The sequence below is a fragment of the Salvelinus alpinus genome, chromosome 9 (genome assembly GCF_045679555.1).
Source record: "Salvelinus alpinus chromosome 9, SLU_Salpinus.1, whole genome shotgun sequence".
Classification (NCBI taxonomy): domain Eukaryota; kingdom Metazoa; phylum Chordata; class Actinopteri; order Salmoniformes; family Salmonidae; genus Salvelinus; species Salvelinus alpinus.
This window is the reverse complement of record NC_092094.1, coordinates 33,324,972-33,339,780: the sequence shown is the minus strand read 5'-3', so window position 1 is coordinate 33,339,780 and position 14,809 is coordinate 33,324,972.

The window sequence follows — 14,809 nt, the reverse complement described above, 5'->3', positions numbered from 1 at the left end:
ACCATCTCGAATCCCACCGTACCTTCTCCGCTGTGCAATCCGGTTTCCGAGCCGGTCACGGATGCACCTCAGCCACGCTCAAGGTACTAAACGACATCATAACCGCCATCGATAAAAGACATTACTGTGCAGCCGTCTTCATCGACCTGGCCAAGGCTTTCGACTCTGTCAATCACCATATTCTTATCGGCAGACTCAGTAGCCTCGGTTTTTCTAATGACTGCCTTGCCTGGTTCACCAACTACTTTGCAGACAGAGTTCAGTGTGTCAAATCGGAGGGCATGTTGTCCGGTCCTCTGGCAGTCTCTATGGGGGTACCACAGGGTTCAATTCTCGGGCCGACTCTTTTCTCTGTATACATCAATGATGTTGCTCTTGCTGCGGGCGATTCCCTGATCCACCTCTACGCAGACGACACCATTCTATATACTTCCGGCCCTTCCTTGGACACTGTGCTATCTAACCTCCAAACGAGCTTCAATGCCATACAACACTCCTTCCGTGGCCTCCAACTGCTCTTAAACGCTAGTAAAACCAAATGCATGCTTTTCAACCGTTCGCTGCCTGCACCCGCACGCCCGACTAGCATCACCACCCTGGACGGTTCCGACCTAGAATATGTGGACATCTATAAGTACCTAGGTGTCTGGCTAGACTGCAAACTCTCCTTCCAGACTCATATCAAACATCTCCAATCCAAAATCAAATCAAGAATCGGCTTTCTATTCCGCAACAAAGCCTCCTTCACTCACGCCGCCAAACTTACCCTAGTAAAACTGACTATCCTGCCGATCCTCGACTTCGGCGATGTCATCTACAAAATAGCTTCCAACACTCTACTCAGCAAACTGGATGCAGTTTATCACAGTGCCATTCGTTTTGTTACTAAAGCACCTTATACGACCCACCACTGCGACCTGTATGCCCTAGTCGGCTGGCCCTCGCTACATGTTCGTCGTCAGACCCACTGGCTCCAGGTCATCTACAAGGCTATGCTAGGTAAAGTGCCGCCTTATCTCAGTTCACTGGTCACGATGGCTACACCCACCCGCAGCACGCGCTCCAGCAGGTGTATCTCACTGATCATCCCTAAAGCTAAAACCTCATTTGGACGCCTTTCCTTCCAGTTCTCTGCTGCCTGCGACTGGAACGAATTGCAAAAATCTCTGAAGTTGGAGACTTTTATCTCCCTCAACAACTTTAAAAATCTGCTATCCGAGCAGCTAACCGATCGCTGCAGCTGTACATAGTCCATCTGTAAACTACCCACCCAATTTACCTACCTCACCCCCCATACTGCTTTTATTTATTTACTTTTCTGCTCTTTTGCACACCAGTACCAATATCTCTTCTTGCACATGATCATCTGATGATTTATCGCTCCAGTGTTAATCTGCTAAATTGTAATTATTCGATTTATTGCCTACCTCATGCCTTTTGCACACATTGTATATAGATTCTCTTTTTTTCTACCATGTTATTGACTTGTTTATTGTTTACTCCATGTGTAACTCTGTGTTGTCTGTTCACACTGCTATGCTTTATCTTGGCCAGGTCGCAGTTGCAAATGAGAACTTGTTCTCAACTAGCCTACCTGGTTAAATAAAGGTGAAATAAAAAATAAAAAAAAACCTGCTCTGTCTACCCTACCTGCTCTGTCTACCCTACCTGCTCTGTCTACCCTACCTGCTCTGTCTATCCTACCTGCTCTGTCTACCCTACCTGCTCTGTTTACCCTACCTGCTCTGTCTACCCTACCTGCTCTGTCTACCCTACCTGCTCTGTCTACCCTACCTGCTCTGCCTACCCTACCTGCTCTGTCGACCCTACCTGCTCTGTCGACCCTACCTGCTCTGTCGACCCTACCTGCTCTGTCTACCCGACCTGCTCTGTCTACCCGACCTGCTCTGTCTACCCGACCTGCTCTGTCTACCCGACCTGCTCTGTCGACCCGACCTGCTCTGTCGACCCGACCTGCTCTGTCGACCCTACCTGCTCTGTCGACCCTACCTGCTCTGTCGACCCTACCTGCTCTGTCTACCCTACCTGCTCTGTTTACCCTACCTGCTCTGTCTACCCTACCTGCATTCTCCTGCGCTGTAGACTGCCTCATTAATTACTGTTGTTGTCACGTTCTCTTGTATAATTCAACAAGTGTGTCAATAGCAGGATACACTTGGATTAAAATGATTGCAATCAATCCAGGGAGACTTAAGTGACAAGTGGATTTTGCAACCCTCAAACACAGGAAATAGATGACTGAAAAAGACAGATCCTCAGGTGGACGGGACATGTGTGTTGCTTATGTATGACAGCAATCCATGCTTTGGCCCGTTCAGTTTCCCTGGCACTGTTTCCAAATGTTAATGTTTTAGCATTTGTGGCACAAATCCCATTTAAGGAATGGGACTGATATATAATTTTTCACGCATCATGTCCAAATCATTCAAAAGTATTCAACATTTATTGTGAAGCTCAACAATGTCACTTAAAGATGATTTGAAAATGAGCCGTGAAAATGCTAATATCGGTTCAATTACTTGAATTAGCATTTGGAAACAGAGCCAGCCACTGCCAGGGAAACTAAACCAATGTTATGGCTGTCGTCGGAATGAGACCAAGGTGCAGCGTGGTAGGTGTACATTTTGAACTTATTAAATGAACACCAAAAAAACAAGAAAGATAAACGACACGTAAAGTTTTGTAGCGCTACACCAGCAACTAACAAAAACAAGATCCCACAACAGAAAGTGGGAAAAAGGGCTGCCTAAGTATGATTCCCAATCAGAGACAAAGATAGACAGCTGCCTCTGATTGGGAACCATACTTGGCCAAAAACAAAGAAATAGACAACATAGAATGCCCACCCCAAATCACACCCAGACCTAACCAAATAGAGAAATAAAACGTCTCTAAGGTCAGGGCGTGACAACAAAAGCATGGATTGCTGTCATACTTCGCCCATATACTGCTTACAGGGTAAGGAAACCAATGTGTCATTTTGCAATTTGGGTGAACTATCCTTTTAATTATATCTTTGTATCTTGGCCTCCTTGGATTTAGGATTTTCCTTTTCATGGTTTAAGTGTGAGTACCTTTTAAACTCTACATCAAGACATCCCCCTTTCGCTGAGAGCTGGGCAGGTTAGAATGGCAAAGGTCAGTAAGTATCCTGTAACCCAGCTGAGAACTGTGTGTCTGAGGAGTATGTGAGCAGTTAGCGATCTCTATGTGTTGAGTTGGGCTGGCCTCTGTGGCTGGAGGTCTGTCCAGGCCAGTGTCAGTGTCAACAGCAGAAGGCTACCTACAGCCCTGACCCCTGTATGAGAACAGTTCCTGTCATCACACTCTGATGGCTTTGCTATCCCTCCTGAACATCTGGGTCTGCATGTCTATACACTCTTACATATGCAGGTCTATATTTCAAATTCAGGGTCATGGTCCTAGGGTTGTCCCGACTAAAGAAAATCTTGGTTGACTGAGTCGTCCTGTTCTTGTTGAAAATAATTTTTCCATATATAGACAGACACACCCTATGTGTTTGAATAAAAGCAACTACATACGTACTTATGTTTTGAGCACACTGTTTGATTAAATAATTAAGACAAACAAATGACTTAAGAAAGAGCCCAATGGTCACACTGTGTTAACAAAAATTACAGCGAGTGCCTGTCTTACTGGCGCACGTTGTCTTGCTCTCCCCACTGCAGCGAATAGGCATCACAGCACAATAAGTGTTTATTGCACTGTCTGTGCTGAAGCTGCAACATAATTACAGCCATTTAGTTTCTTACTTGTTTCTGACTGAAAAGTTCTGTTAACGAAATTCTTAATTTGTTTAGGAAAAACATTTCATATTCCTTCAACCCTTGCTCTCTTTACATGAAACATGTAAGCATCGCATGCATGTCACCAATAGGGCCTGGCCTATAGCCTATCACAATCACATCAATAAATTGGTTATAACAAACTCCTAACACAGTAAAACGTGACAGCAAAATGGATGCGGAGGACGTGAAAAAGAAACTCGAAATGGGTGAATGTTTACGTGTTGCTCAGGAGAGAAAGGGGAAGTCAGATCTGTGAAAGACATTTGACTTAGTTGTGGAAACTACTGGAGATCCAGAAAAAGGAGGGTATTGGTGCAAGTGTTCCGTGAGTATTATGTGTGCCAAACAGTTAGATTACAATATTATAATTTTGACTGACCATATGGAACAGTGGAAACACTAAATAAGTGTACCAGATATATAAAGCCTTTATTACAGCAGACTAAAAACAGTTGCATGCATTCGTGAATTGCGGTTTATTTATTTTTTAGGCTAATTATTCAAAGCTACCTTTTTGTTATTTCATTTTAAAACTAAATTGCTTGATTGCATTTCAAAGCTGTTTCCTCATTTCTGCTGCTGCTGCCTCCGCCGCATTGTTCTTATTGTTAACTTTGCTATTATGCACATAGCAACATTACATAGGGAATGTCACCAATTCTACGGCCCACTGAAGATTGTTTCAGAACCACTGACAGCGACTTATCCAAGGCGGGAGAAAATAATATTAGATTTGTTAGTGTTGCACCATTAGTTTTTACATAATATAACCTTATACAATTTCAGTATCACATGGGCACGAATCAGACAGGTGTCTTGTGCACCTAAAAAAAAAAAAAAAAATGCAACTGCTCGACTAAAGAAATCTGTCGACCAACAGCCTATCGACCAAACAATCGACCAGTCAACTAAATGGAGTCAGCCCTACATTGTCCATTACTTGGACATACAGTGCTGGTATATTGAAAATACGGCTGAAAAAGCATCCCGAGCCTTTATATGTAAAAAAAATATATATATATATATATATGTAATTTAGGTTTAATCATTGCAAAATAATAGGTCCCAGATTATGTCTTTATGCAATTATGGATACACAGATATTTAGCCTATTAATTTATAGACTGACACAAGTATCAACGTACAGTAGAGATAATGTAATGTATGCTCATTGCTCACCCAATTGCTGTTGAGAGAGATTATGCCCGTAACTACATTTTTTAGTATTTTCTCTTGTGAGATAATTCTTGGAATTTTCCTCCTGTGTGAAATTATGCTCTTATCTGTGTTAAGTCCCTCTATGAGTGAAGTTAAATGTATGGAACATTTAGAATATGCGCCGTTTTGCTGTATGTTGGGTGTCCAATCGAAAAGCATATTTTGACCAGTGGGTAAAACAATTGTGTAGACAATCCTCTAAGGAAACCAATGGTCCAAACCTTATGTCTCTATAATAATCCATTCAAAACTTATTGGAGTTTTTACCCTTGTAGGATGTCCAAGATTAGGGTGACTAAATCAATGGAGGCCAGATTTTAAAAAGTCGTGAAAAATCAGGAAAATAGCATTGCGTCAGCTAGGCCAGATGGTGTGTGAGAATTAAGGCAAATTGACAGGCTCCCTGTTGAACTCGTCATCTTTCTTCTCGAATCTGGAGGACATAAAACAATGTAGAAGTAAAATAGATATCAATTTTGAGACATGACATGTAGTATTTTAATATTTTATTATACAGTTTCCATATTAATGCGAAATTCCTGTTATTTCTAGAAGATTTCTCAGAAAAACAATTTTATCTCAGTGAAATGTTAATGGAGTACTGAGCGTACCGCAAGTTAATTTAAAAAAATTTTTTTTTAAAGGGCATTTATATTTAATTCAGCTTTTGTCATGTTCATTTTGCTTTTTGCAACCCGCAGAAACAACTTTGCAGACAACCACCACCACAACATGTCAAATCCTCAAAGGTCGCTGCGAGAAGCGGCACTGCTTTTTCAACAGAACTCTGCTTATTATCGGATGTATTACAGTAGGTTACGAAATCTGACTTTTTGGATATAATGTTAATGATATGTTAAAGATCCCACTGAGCGATTAAGAACATGAAGAATGATATTTGTCTGGGTAAAATGTAATTGATAAGATAAGGAAGTGAAATTTCAGCAGCAGTGTGTTTTCAACCACTATGGGAAGAGTACTAATGGAATTACGCTTTGGCTCAGTTTTTTCACTTTAAAATGTATGCCAAACAAAAACCATTTGATTTCAAAGTTTAACAAACCATCTATGCACAAGGACTACATTTAACAATGTACAAAAACGAATTTAGTGGAAGAACTGGGCAGATGCAAACTTTGGTAACAGAATTACGGTAAAATCAGGTTTTTATAAGACTGTTTTCCCAAACTCTGTTAAATAGAAGAATCAGCTATGACATAGAACCTTAAGTAAAAAAAATAAGATATTTTTGGTTATTGAACTACAGTAAGTGAAGTGGATTTACACCTGGTAACGGAATTACGATAACGGAATTACATCATGGGTCCCTGATCTGTACTAAACAGAAATGCATAAATATAGATATGAATGTCATTCTCATGTTTCACAAGTTTGGACCTCACAGTGCAGCGCAGTAGAGTACAGTGCAGTACAATACAGTAGAGTAGGGTAGAGTTCAGTGCAGTATAATTCAGTAGATTCGAGTACAGTACAAGATAATCATTCATAAACAAAATTGATCAGTAAAATCACTAAATTAATTGTTGTGCTTTTCAGACTTAATCCAGTACAATATACTGTATATACACTACTGTACTAAAATCCACTTCTTTACTGTACTACTGTATTGGTCTTTACTATACTGTGCTCTACTCACTGTACAGTATTGTTTTATTTTTTATTTTTATTTAACTAGGCAAGTCAGTTAAGAACTATTATTATTATTATTATTATTTTCAGAACGACATATTTGTACCTTGTCAGCTCGGGGATTTGAACTTGCAACCTTTCGGTTACTAGTCCAACGCTCTAACCACTAGGCTACCCTGCCACCCCTGCTACCCTGCCGTACTGTACTGTACTCAGTACTGTACTCACTGTACTGGACTGTGTTATCCAAACTTGTGAAACATACAGTACGTCTATGATAGGTTCAGATTTGGTCCAGTCCGGTCCATCTGTAGACGTTAACATCAAGGCACTGGTGGACTGACCAAATTTTGACGTCCAATGTCGGTCGGTGCTACTTACAGTAAATGGAAAGAGAGGACTCATGGGTAGGTGTCAGTAAGAGCTGGCAGAGGTGACATTGACAGGAGAGTGAGAGAGAGGGAGGGGTTGGTTCAGACTGACTCTTTTAACACTCTTGGTTTGACCACCAGACAACAGAAAGACAAAGGAAACAGTTATGAGCTGAACATAACAGTATGGTCCAGCAGGTGACCCAACTGTGGTTCGTGACCATTATGATTTCCCATTGTAGCCAATTAGGTTGCAGTGATTCTGTTACTTATTCTTTGGTAATTCATACGAGTTTTAACCACTTAATCATTCATAAACAAAATTGATATAAGTAAAATCACTATAACTAATTGTTTTACTATTCAGACTTAATCCAGTACCTGTTTGCCCATCAAAAGCCACAGGAAGAGTTTTGATTTAGGCCTAGGGTTTGGATGTGTTGGCTTGTGTGTGCGAGGGGTGTTAATACTTTAATCCCCCTCCACCAGAACCCATGTTATCAGTCATGAGATATGCATCCACTAATCCATGCCACAGGGGTGGCTGAGATTCTTTGATTCCCAGGCATTATCTCTCACTCTTTGAATTAACCCTTTACACTCGTGGGAATTGGCCTGTATGGATAGGGCTAAATTGAAATGTTTCTTACAGAAGAAATATGAAATGCATAACCATGGTAGCAATCAAAAGTGAACAGTTTGGAAATTATTCAACCTAAATTGAGGACACAACAGTTCTCCTGACACAAGACTGAATCCAAACATTACACTGTTGATTTTATGTGCATTTTACATTTACTTTACTTTTCACCGCATTTGTTGATAACAAAATCTGAAAATACTCAGGATACCTTCAGTAACATAACAATAATATTCCTTGAAATGTAGGGTAGGTGCAACATAAGATAAAAACATGACAAGGGTTTGAGTGAGAGGACAAACTGGTGTCTTCAAGTGTCCACACACCTCACCAAAGTATGCACAGTTCCTAAGTAATTTCAATGCACTTTTATGACTCAAAAATAGTTTTCAACTATAAAGTTGAGGAACTAGAGCAAGCAAACTTGTAGTTGTTTTGTTTGGAACACAATCCAAAAACAGCCCATTATAAATCACAATCTGGGTCAGGTGGACATAATTTGAAAGCTTTTTATATTGCTAAAAAAAACCTTCTCACTTAGATGTTAACTACAAGGTAGCCTAAGCCTACCTGGCAGAATGATATCATGATTATTTGAATCAATCCAGTGGCCATTTCTTTTGCAAACTCTGCAATCACATGAGCGCTACAGACAAAAAATGGTCACAACAAAATGGTCATAACCCCCAAATGTCAACATTTCTTAACTTTTGAGGTCTCCTGATGGGGGTTAAGCATTGTTATGGAATTTGAACATCCAATTAGGTTGTTTTTCTAGTAAAAAAAAGTGTGGAAAAACAAAACGTGTGAAAAACTGAATTTGTGAATAAACTAAATGGAATCAGGCACAAAAATGTAACAGATTTCATAGGGCCCTAGTTGACACTGTTTATGACATGAGTTTTATGATATGGAAATCTGAAGTGCACATTTGGACTCAAAACGGTTTGGCTTGCTTGTATGACATCAAAGCGGTATTTATTATACAACGGTCTTCTTTCAAAACAAATCGAGTCCTCTTAATTTACAGCATTTCCCTGACTCATAAAACATTTGCAAAAGTTGGCCAATTAGCGAGAGGGATGGGGGCAACTTCTTGTCGTGTGCGGTGCTTAAGTTCAGAACGGCTGTCAGTCAAAACAAATACAGTGCAATAAAGTGCAGAGCCTGAGCTAGCACATAATGTTCTGAGCTCTGATGTCATTTATAGCATGTTACTGTACAGCCACTGCGTTCCAATTTAGGCACGTATCAGTGCCCAAATCTGACATTTTCAACCCGTATACGCAGTGTTGTGTTCGAGACCACCTAAAGCAAGACTGATCCAAGACCGGAGCAAATCGAGTCGGAGTAAAGACTGAGTCAAGACCGAGACCAGAAAAATACAAGTCCAATTCAAGACCAAGATTGTAATTTTGTCAAATCATCACCATAATAAGAGTTCAAAATGTCCAGTATTTCTGTGTTCATATTTCAGAAAAAATGCATGCTGAGGGAAAATAGAGCCACTCTACAAATTGTTAACCCAAACACAGATGGGAACAATGGGCCTTCTACACCTTCAGAGAAGGGCTAAGGATTTATAAAATAATGATAATAATAATATTATTATTTTCAATGATTTTCTGATTTAATCTCTTCAATTTTTGTTGGAGAGGAAAAGGTTAACACTGAAGAGAAAAAAAGATCCAATCAGGATTTTATTTTACTGATCTCTGGGGAGCTAAGTCAGCCATTGGCTAGGCCATCAGAAGCTAGATAAAGGCATCTGCCATTCAACTGTATTAGGGCAACATTTGGGAGTGACAATGGAATCAAACAATCACATTTTGACTTAATGGGTGGGGCTGTTTTTCAAAAACGTATGGAAACTTCTGTCTTCTTGAAGATCAAGAGCGAGTAGTAGTTTTCCGACGGTCTAGCTAGCAATCTTTTGTTGTCGGCTAGTTTTCAGCCGCTGCAGCAGGTGTTATCAAAGAGGATGTTGCTAGCTTCTCCCTTTTCAAGAATAACTTTCAACAAGAAGTTAAGTTTCAAATGATCATAATCTGGTTCGTGGAACTGTTTTTTTTTATTGCAGCGCGCTTGCTGTTAGCCATCTCTTTGAAAATAACTTGTGTATGAAACATTGTTGCATTTAAAGTAGAACTGACAGCATTTTAGCAACATGAAATCTTATTAAAATCTATTCATATACACACCCAGGAAGAATTTGACACCTTTTAAAACATTTTCTGACAAGCAACCACTTGGATATGGCCATTTTCACGTTTTCATAAATTCTTAGAATATCTGGGAATTACGTATACTAACACGGAACCCAAACCGGCTGTGCGCGTGCGCCATCGTGCATAAATATATTTTGTCCCCCTACACCAAACGCGATCACGACACGCAGGTTAAAATATCAAAACAAACTCTGAACCAATTACATTAATTTGGGGACAGGTCGAAAAGCATTAAACATTTATGGCAATTTAGCTAGTTAGCTTGCACTTGCTAGCTAATTTGTCCTATTTAGCTAGCTTGCTGTTGCTAGCTAATTTGTCCTGGGATATAAACATTGAGTTGTTATTTTACCTGACATGCACAAGGTCCTCTACTCCGACAATTAATCCACACATAAAACGGTCAACCGAATCGTTTCTAGTCATCTCTCCTCCTTCCAGGCTTTTTCATCTTTGAATTTATATGGTGATTGGCATCTAATCTTTCATAGTATTACCATGATGACCGGCAAAACAGTTCGTCTTTCAATCACCCACGTGGGTATAACCAATGAGGAGATGGCACGTGGGTATCTGCTTCTATAAACCAATGAGGAGATAGGAGAGGCAGGACTTGCAGCGCGATCTGCATCAGAAATAGGAATGACTTCTATTTTAGCCCTTGGCAACGCAGATGCTCGTTGGCGCGCGCACGCGAGCAGTGTGGGTGCAATAATTGAATAACATGGATTTCAAAATGTATTTTGCAACGCTCGCTCACGCAACGTGAGCGGTGTGGTCAGCCTATAAGGCATTTGTGAAAATTCTATATCGATATAGAGTTGGAAAACGGCCGTGCGTTTGGACAATTAATAGACACTGCAGTAAATGAAACGTAATAAAAACATCTATCTTGTCCAGGACCGGAGTCTACACAGACTGGCGAGCTGTAGTCAATCAGAGCTGCAGTAGGCCTTTTAACAAACAAGCCATTTGCACACGGGCCTGCCATCCTTCACTTTTAACATTACTGTGTGTTTACAGGCAGTAGGAACAGCGCGACTTTAGATCATTAGAACACATTCGCTAAAGGCCTCAAAATACAGCTGAATGAATTTCTGGAAATCTGTAAACACCACAGGAGTCCTCTTACATGTGGGAACTTTACAATCCTAATGATCAAACAACCATGAAAAGGTAGACTCTCTCTCCCTCAGCTATGCACATCAACAAGATCAACAACTAATGCTAGACAGAGTATGATTAGCTAAGATCTAACGAAGGAACATTAGATAAACCCTCTCAAACTTTGAGCTAGTTGGCTGTCAAAATTGCACTGATAAACGATGGGGAATTGTAGCCTCCTCGTCCTTCTGCAGCTTGCCTGCCAATGCATGCTTGTCCCAACCAAGCTTGCTAGCTAGCTACTTTCGGAGACAAATGAGAGAACACCTCACTCTGACCATTTTACTCGCCATAAGCAGAGCTGGTTAGGCTGTTTACATGTTATCTAGATTGTTCTTGACTAACTATTACTTGACACCTGCATCTCTAGCTGTGTATAGCCACCGAAAAACCAAATGATGACTGAATCTCTAGCTGTGTAAAGCCACCGAAAAACAATATGAGGGGAAAAAGTCACTCACTCACCCACCCCTACAATGGCATGACATGACATCCTCCTAGGAGCTACAGCTAGCTAGCTAGCGTTAGGCTCCATGTTTTTAGCTTGCTACATAAATAGATATGCTAGCCTATTAGACACGTTATGACTGACTTGTGATCATTGCCCTTGCTAGTTTGATTATATTGACTTTCCCAGCATTAGTTACATTTGTCTGTTTTTGTCCAGAATATTGAGTCATTGAAACTGAAACAGTGCATCCCAAATGGAGGCAGCAAACAATGAACCAGGCCAGCTGTGATTTCCAACAATATTTTTTGGACTACCAAGAAATGTATTGGTGAATTATATGTGTTTTTGTATTCTTATGATTGTGTCCTACTGGTTTATTATGTCAGAGTTTATGGACTGCTTATCCTTTAACATCATACTGTGTGTGACTGCTGTCTTTCCATTGGCCCTATGCAATGGTGTAGTGGTGCCTGGAGAAGTGGGTGTACTCTAATTTTGCCAAAACGTTCCCAAAACGGCCCGCTCAGTGAAGGAAAGGCACCCTGTGTAAAAAATGTTTTCCTATGGTTTTATAGGAATTTTCCTATAGATTTTTCAGATTTTCACTCTCAAAATCACACCTGTTTTTTTTTAGAAAAAGACAAAAATGTGATGGTCTAAGTCCACAACAATCTGATTGGGTGGGCCTGTTAGGGCCTGGTTCCCAAGTGGGTGGGCCTCTGCCCATCCATGTGTACGCCCCTGATGCAACAGCAGCATGACGACAATATTGCAGCATCACATCATATTGCGCACCCTGCTAACCAACACTTTGGGCTACATTTTTCCAATACCTGGTTTGCATACCAAGGGGTTTCCTTAGTTAGCATTTACTGGTAGATATCGTGAATTGAAACGTCTTTCCTAACCTACCGGCTACCGATGTCATTCTTCTGAGTGCGGCATGCTCTTGCTGCCTGCAGATGATATTTCGTTGACTCTAGGGTGTGTGCGGCGCGCATGTGAATATACAGTATTTAACTGTCCTTTCAGAATCACGAACCTGTCAGGCCAAAGGTTCGCCACTGCACAAACATGTCTATAATAAATATAAAGGCTGTTAATATAATATTTCAAGAAAGGAGTGTATATATTTGGCCTGGAGAAGCGGTTTTATGCGCTGACTTAATGGAAGCTGATAATTATTGGCTTTTACTCCGCTGGTCTCGGCAAGACATTATGAGTCCTCACTGTCCGAAACCGAGTCAAGACTGAGTACAAATGTATCAGACACCAAGACAAGACCGATACATTCATTATGGGGTCTCGAGACCGGACTCGAGACGTACTACATGTATATATGTATACGCGTACAAGCGTAAAGGGCTACGCTATAGGAACAAACTAGATCACTAAATGCTGCAATCAATTTAGTCAGAGCATAGAGTATGTATGGTTTTTGGTCGGTTAAACTTAACATTTTTTTAACTTTCTGAGAACAGAAGGGAACATTTCACATGTTCTGGGAATGTTTCTTTTTAGGTTGCAGGGAGGTTCTGATAAATTTCAAGGAACCAGAGTAAAATGTTTTCCTGGGAGGTTTTATTAACGTCTGAGAACAGAAATTATAGGTTATTTGTAGGTTTTTGACTAATTTCCTTAACTCTCACTGAATGTTTCAATATGACTTTGAATAACACTTCTAGCTTATTTTGTGTTAACTTTTTTTTAAACTCAAAGCACAGATAGGACACATGGAAATTCACTTTGTTAGGCATTAATCATGCAAACTCTAAGAAACATATGGTTCTCAGAACATTATGTCCTAGCTGGGTATATTATTATTTTGATGTTATTCCCCCTGCAATATCTGCTCATTTTGTATTATGTCTTACAAAGAGTAGGCCTACATACCAAGGCTACCTTTTGGATTTCTTCTATTATCACCATTCATTTCATCATCTTGCGGTTAGCCTAAATGCTCCAATGTCAGTTTTCAGGTCAGTATGAACAAATGGATGATTCTTGTATAAATATAGCAGAAAAAAACTGTTGAGGATATATCATACATATTTAATAGACACTCACCACTTTCTATATCCACAGCCCACATTAGATATTCTAACCATCAGCGCTTGTATAAGCCCTCTGTCAAAAGGCAGTCTTGAGAAAAGCCTTGGCCCTCAGGGACAGTGGAGACTTGAGGACTGTTCATTTAAATGTTTGCAGTAGATTCTCTGAGAGGTTTCCATGGTGATTTAATGGACATTGCATTTCTGAAAGACCACCTGAGAGAGTACCTCTCTATAAAAAAACACGCTTGCACTGCAATACTTACTGCTCATTTGAATCTTTACAGCACTATTGTTAGAGCAAATTCCACATGCTTTTCAGTCAAGAGTATTAGCAGAATATTGGGATAGTTATTGACATAGACATAGTGAAAACTCTTTGCCTCTGAACTGATATGCCCAGCGCAGCTTACTAATGTGGCATGTAGGCTAGTCACATGCAGTGGCTTGTTCAATGCAAGCCTATATTCTAAAGGAAGCTCTATGAATTTGCCAGTATTCATTGTGCCAGGGCATAAATTGAGTGCATTCTCTCTCAGCATGCATCTCTGATCCCCCACCACAATCTGGGCATTCTCACTGTATTCTTTTGTTCTTTTTCTACTGTATTACTGACTGTATGTTTTGGTTATTCCATGTGTAACTTTGTGTTGTTGTATATGTCGAACTGCTATGCTTTATCTTGGCCAGGTCGCAGTTGCAAATGAGAACTTGTTCTCAACTAGCCTACCTGGTTAAATAAATACAGTATGTGAACCGATAGGTGTTAGCTGGGGGGTAGAACAGTGGGTCTTTATATATAGGCGGCCTAGTGCTATGACATAAATGGACTTCTCAATAGTCATATATGCAAAAGCAAATGTGCAAATCTATAATGCTTACTCACATTCATGCACACATGCACATCTACTCTAAATGGATGTACAATTAGATGGATGGATATAGTAAAGATCATAGGGGTATAAAACCTTGTAAAACAATCCTCATGGAGAAAGAAGTTCCACAAACTGTTGGCCTCTCAATCTGTTAGCAGCTCTGAGGGTGGTCATCTTAAAAGACTTGTCAAAGCCCAGCCAGCCTGCAAGGAGTTAAAATCAATGTACAGTACAAGGCATTTAAAAAGAGTTGGCATTGAAATGCCAAATTAAAGTTCATTCTTTCATGAAGGGAAATGTCAAATTAGTATTGTTGATGAACCAGACAAAC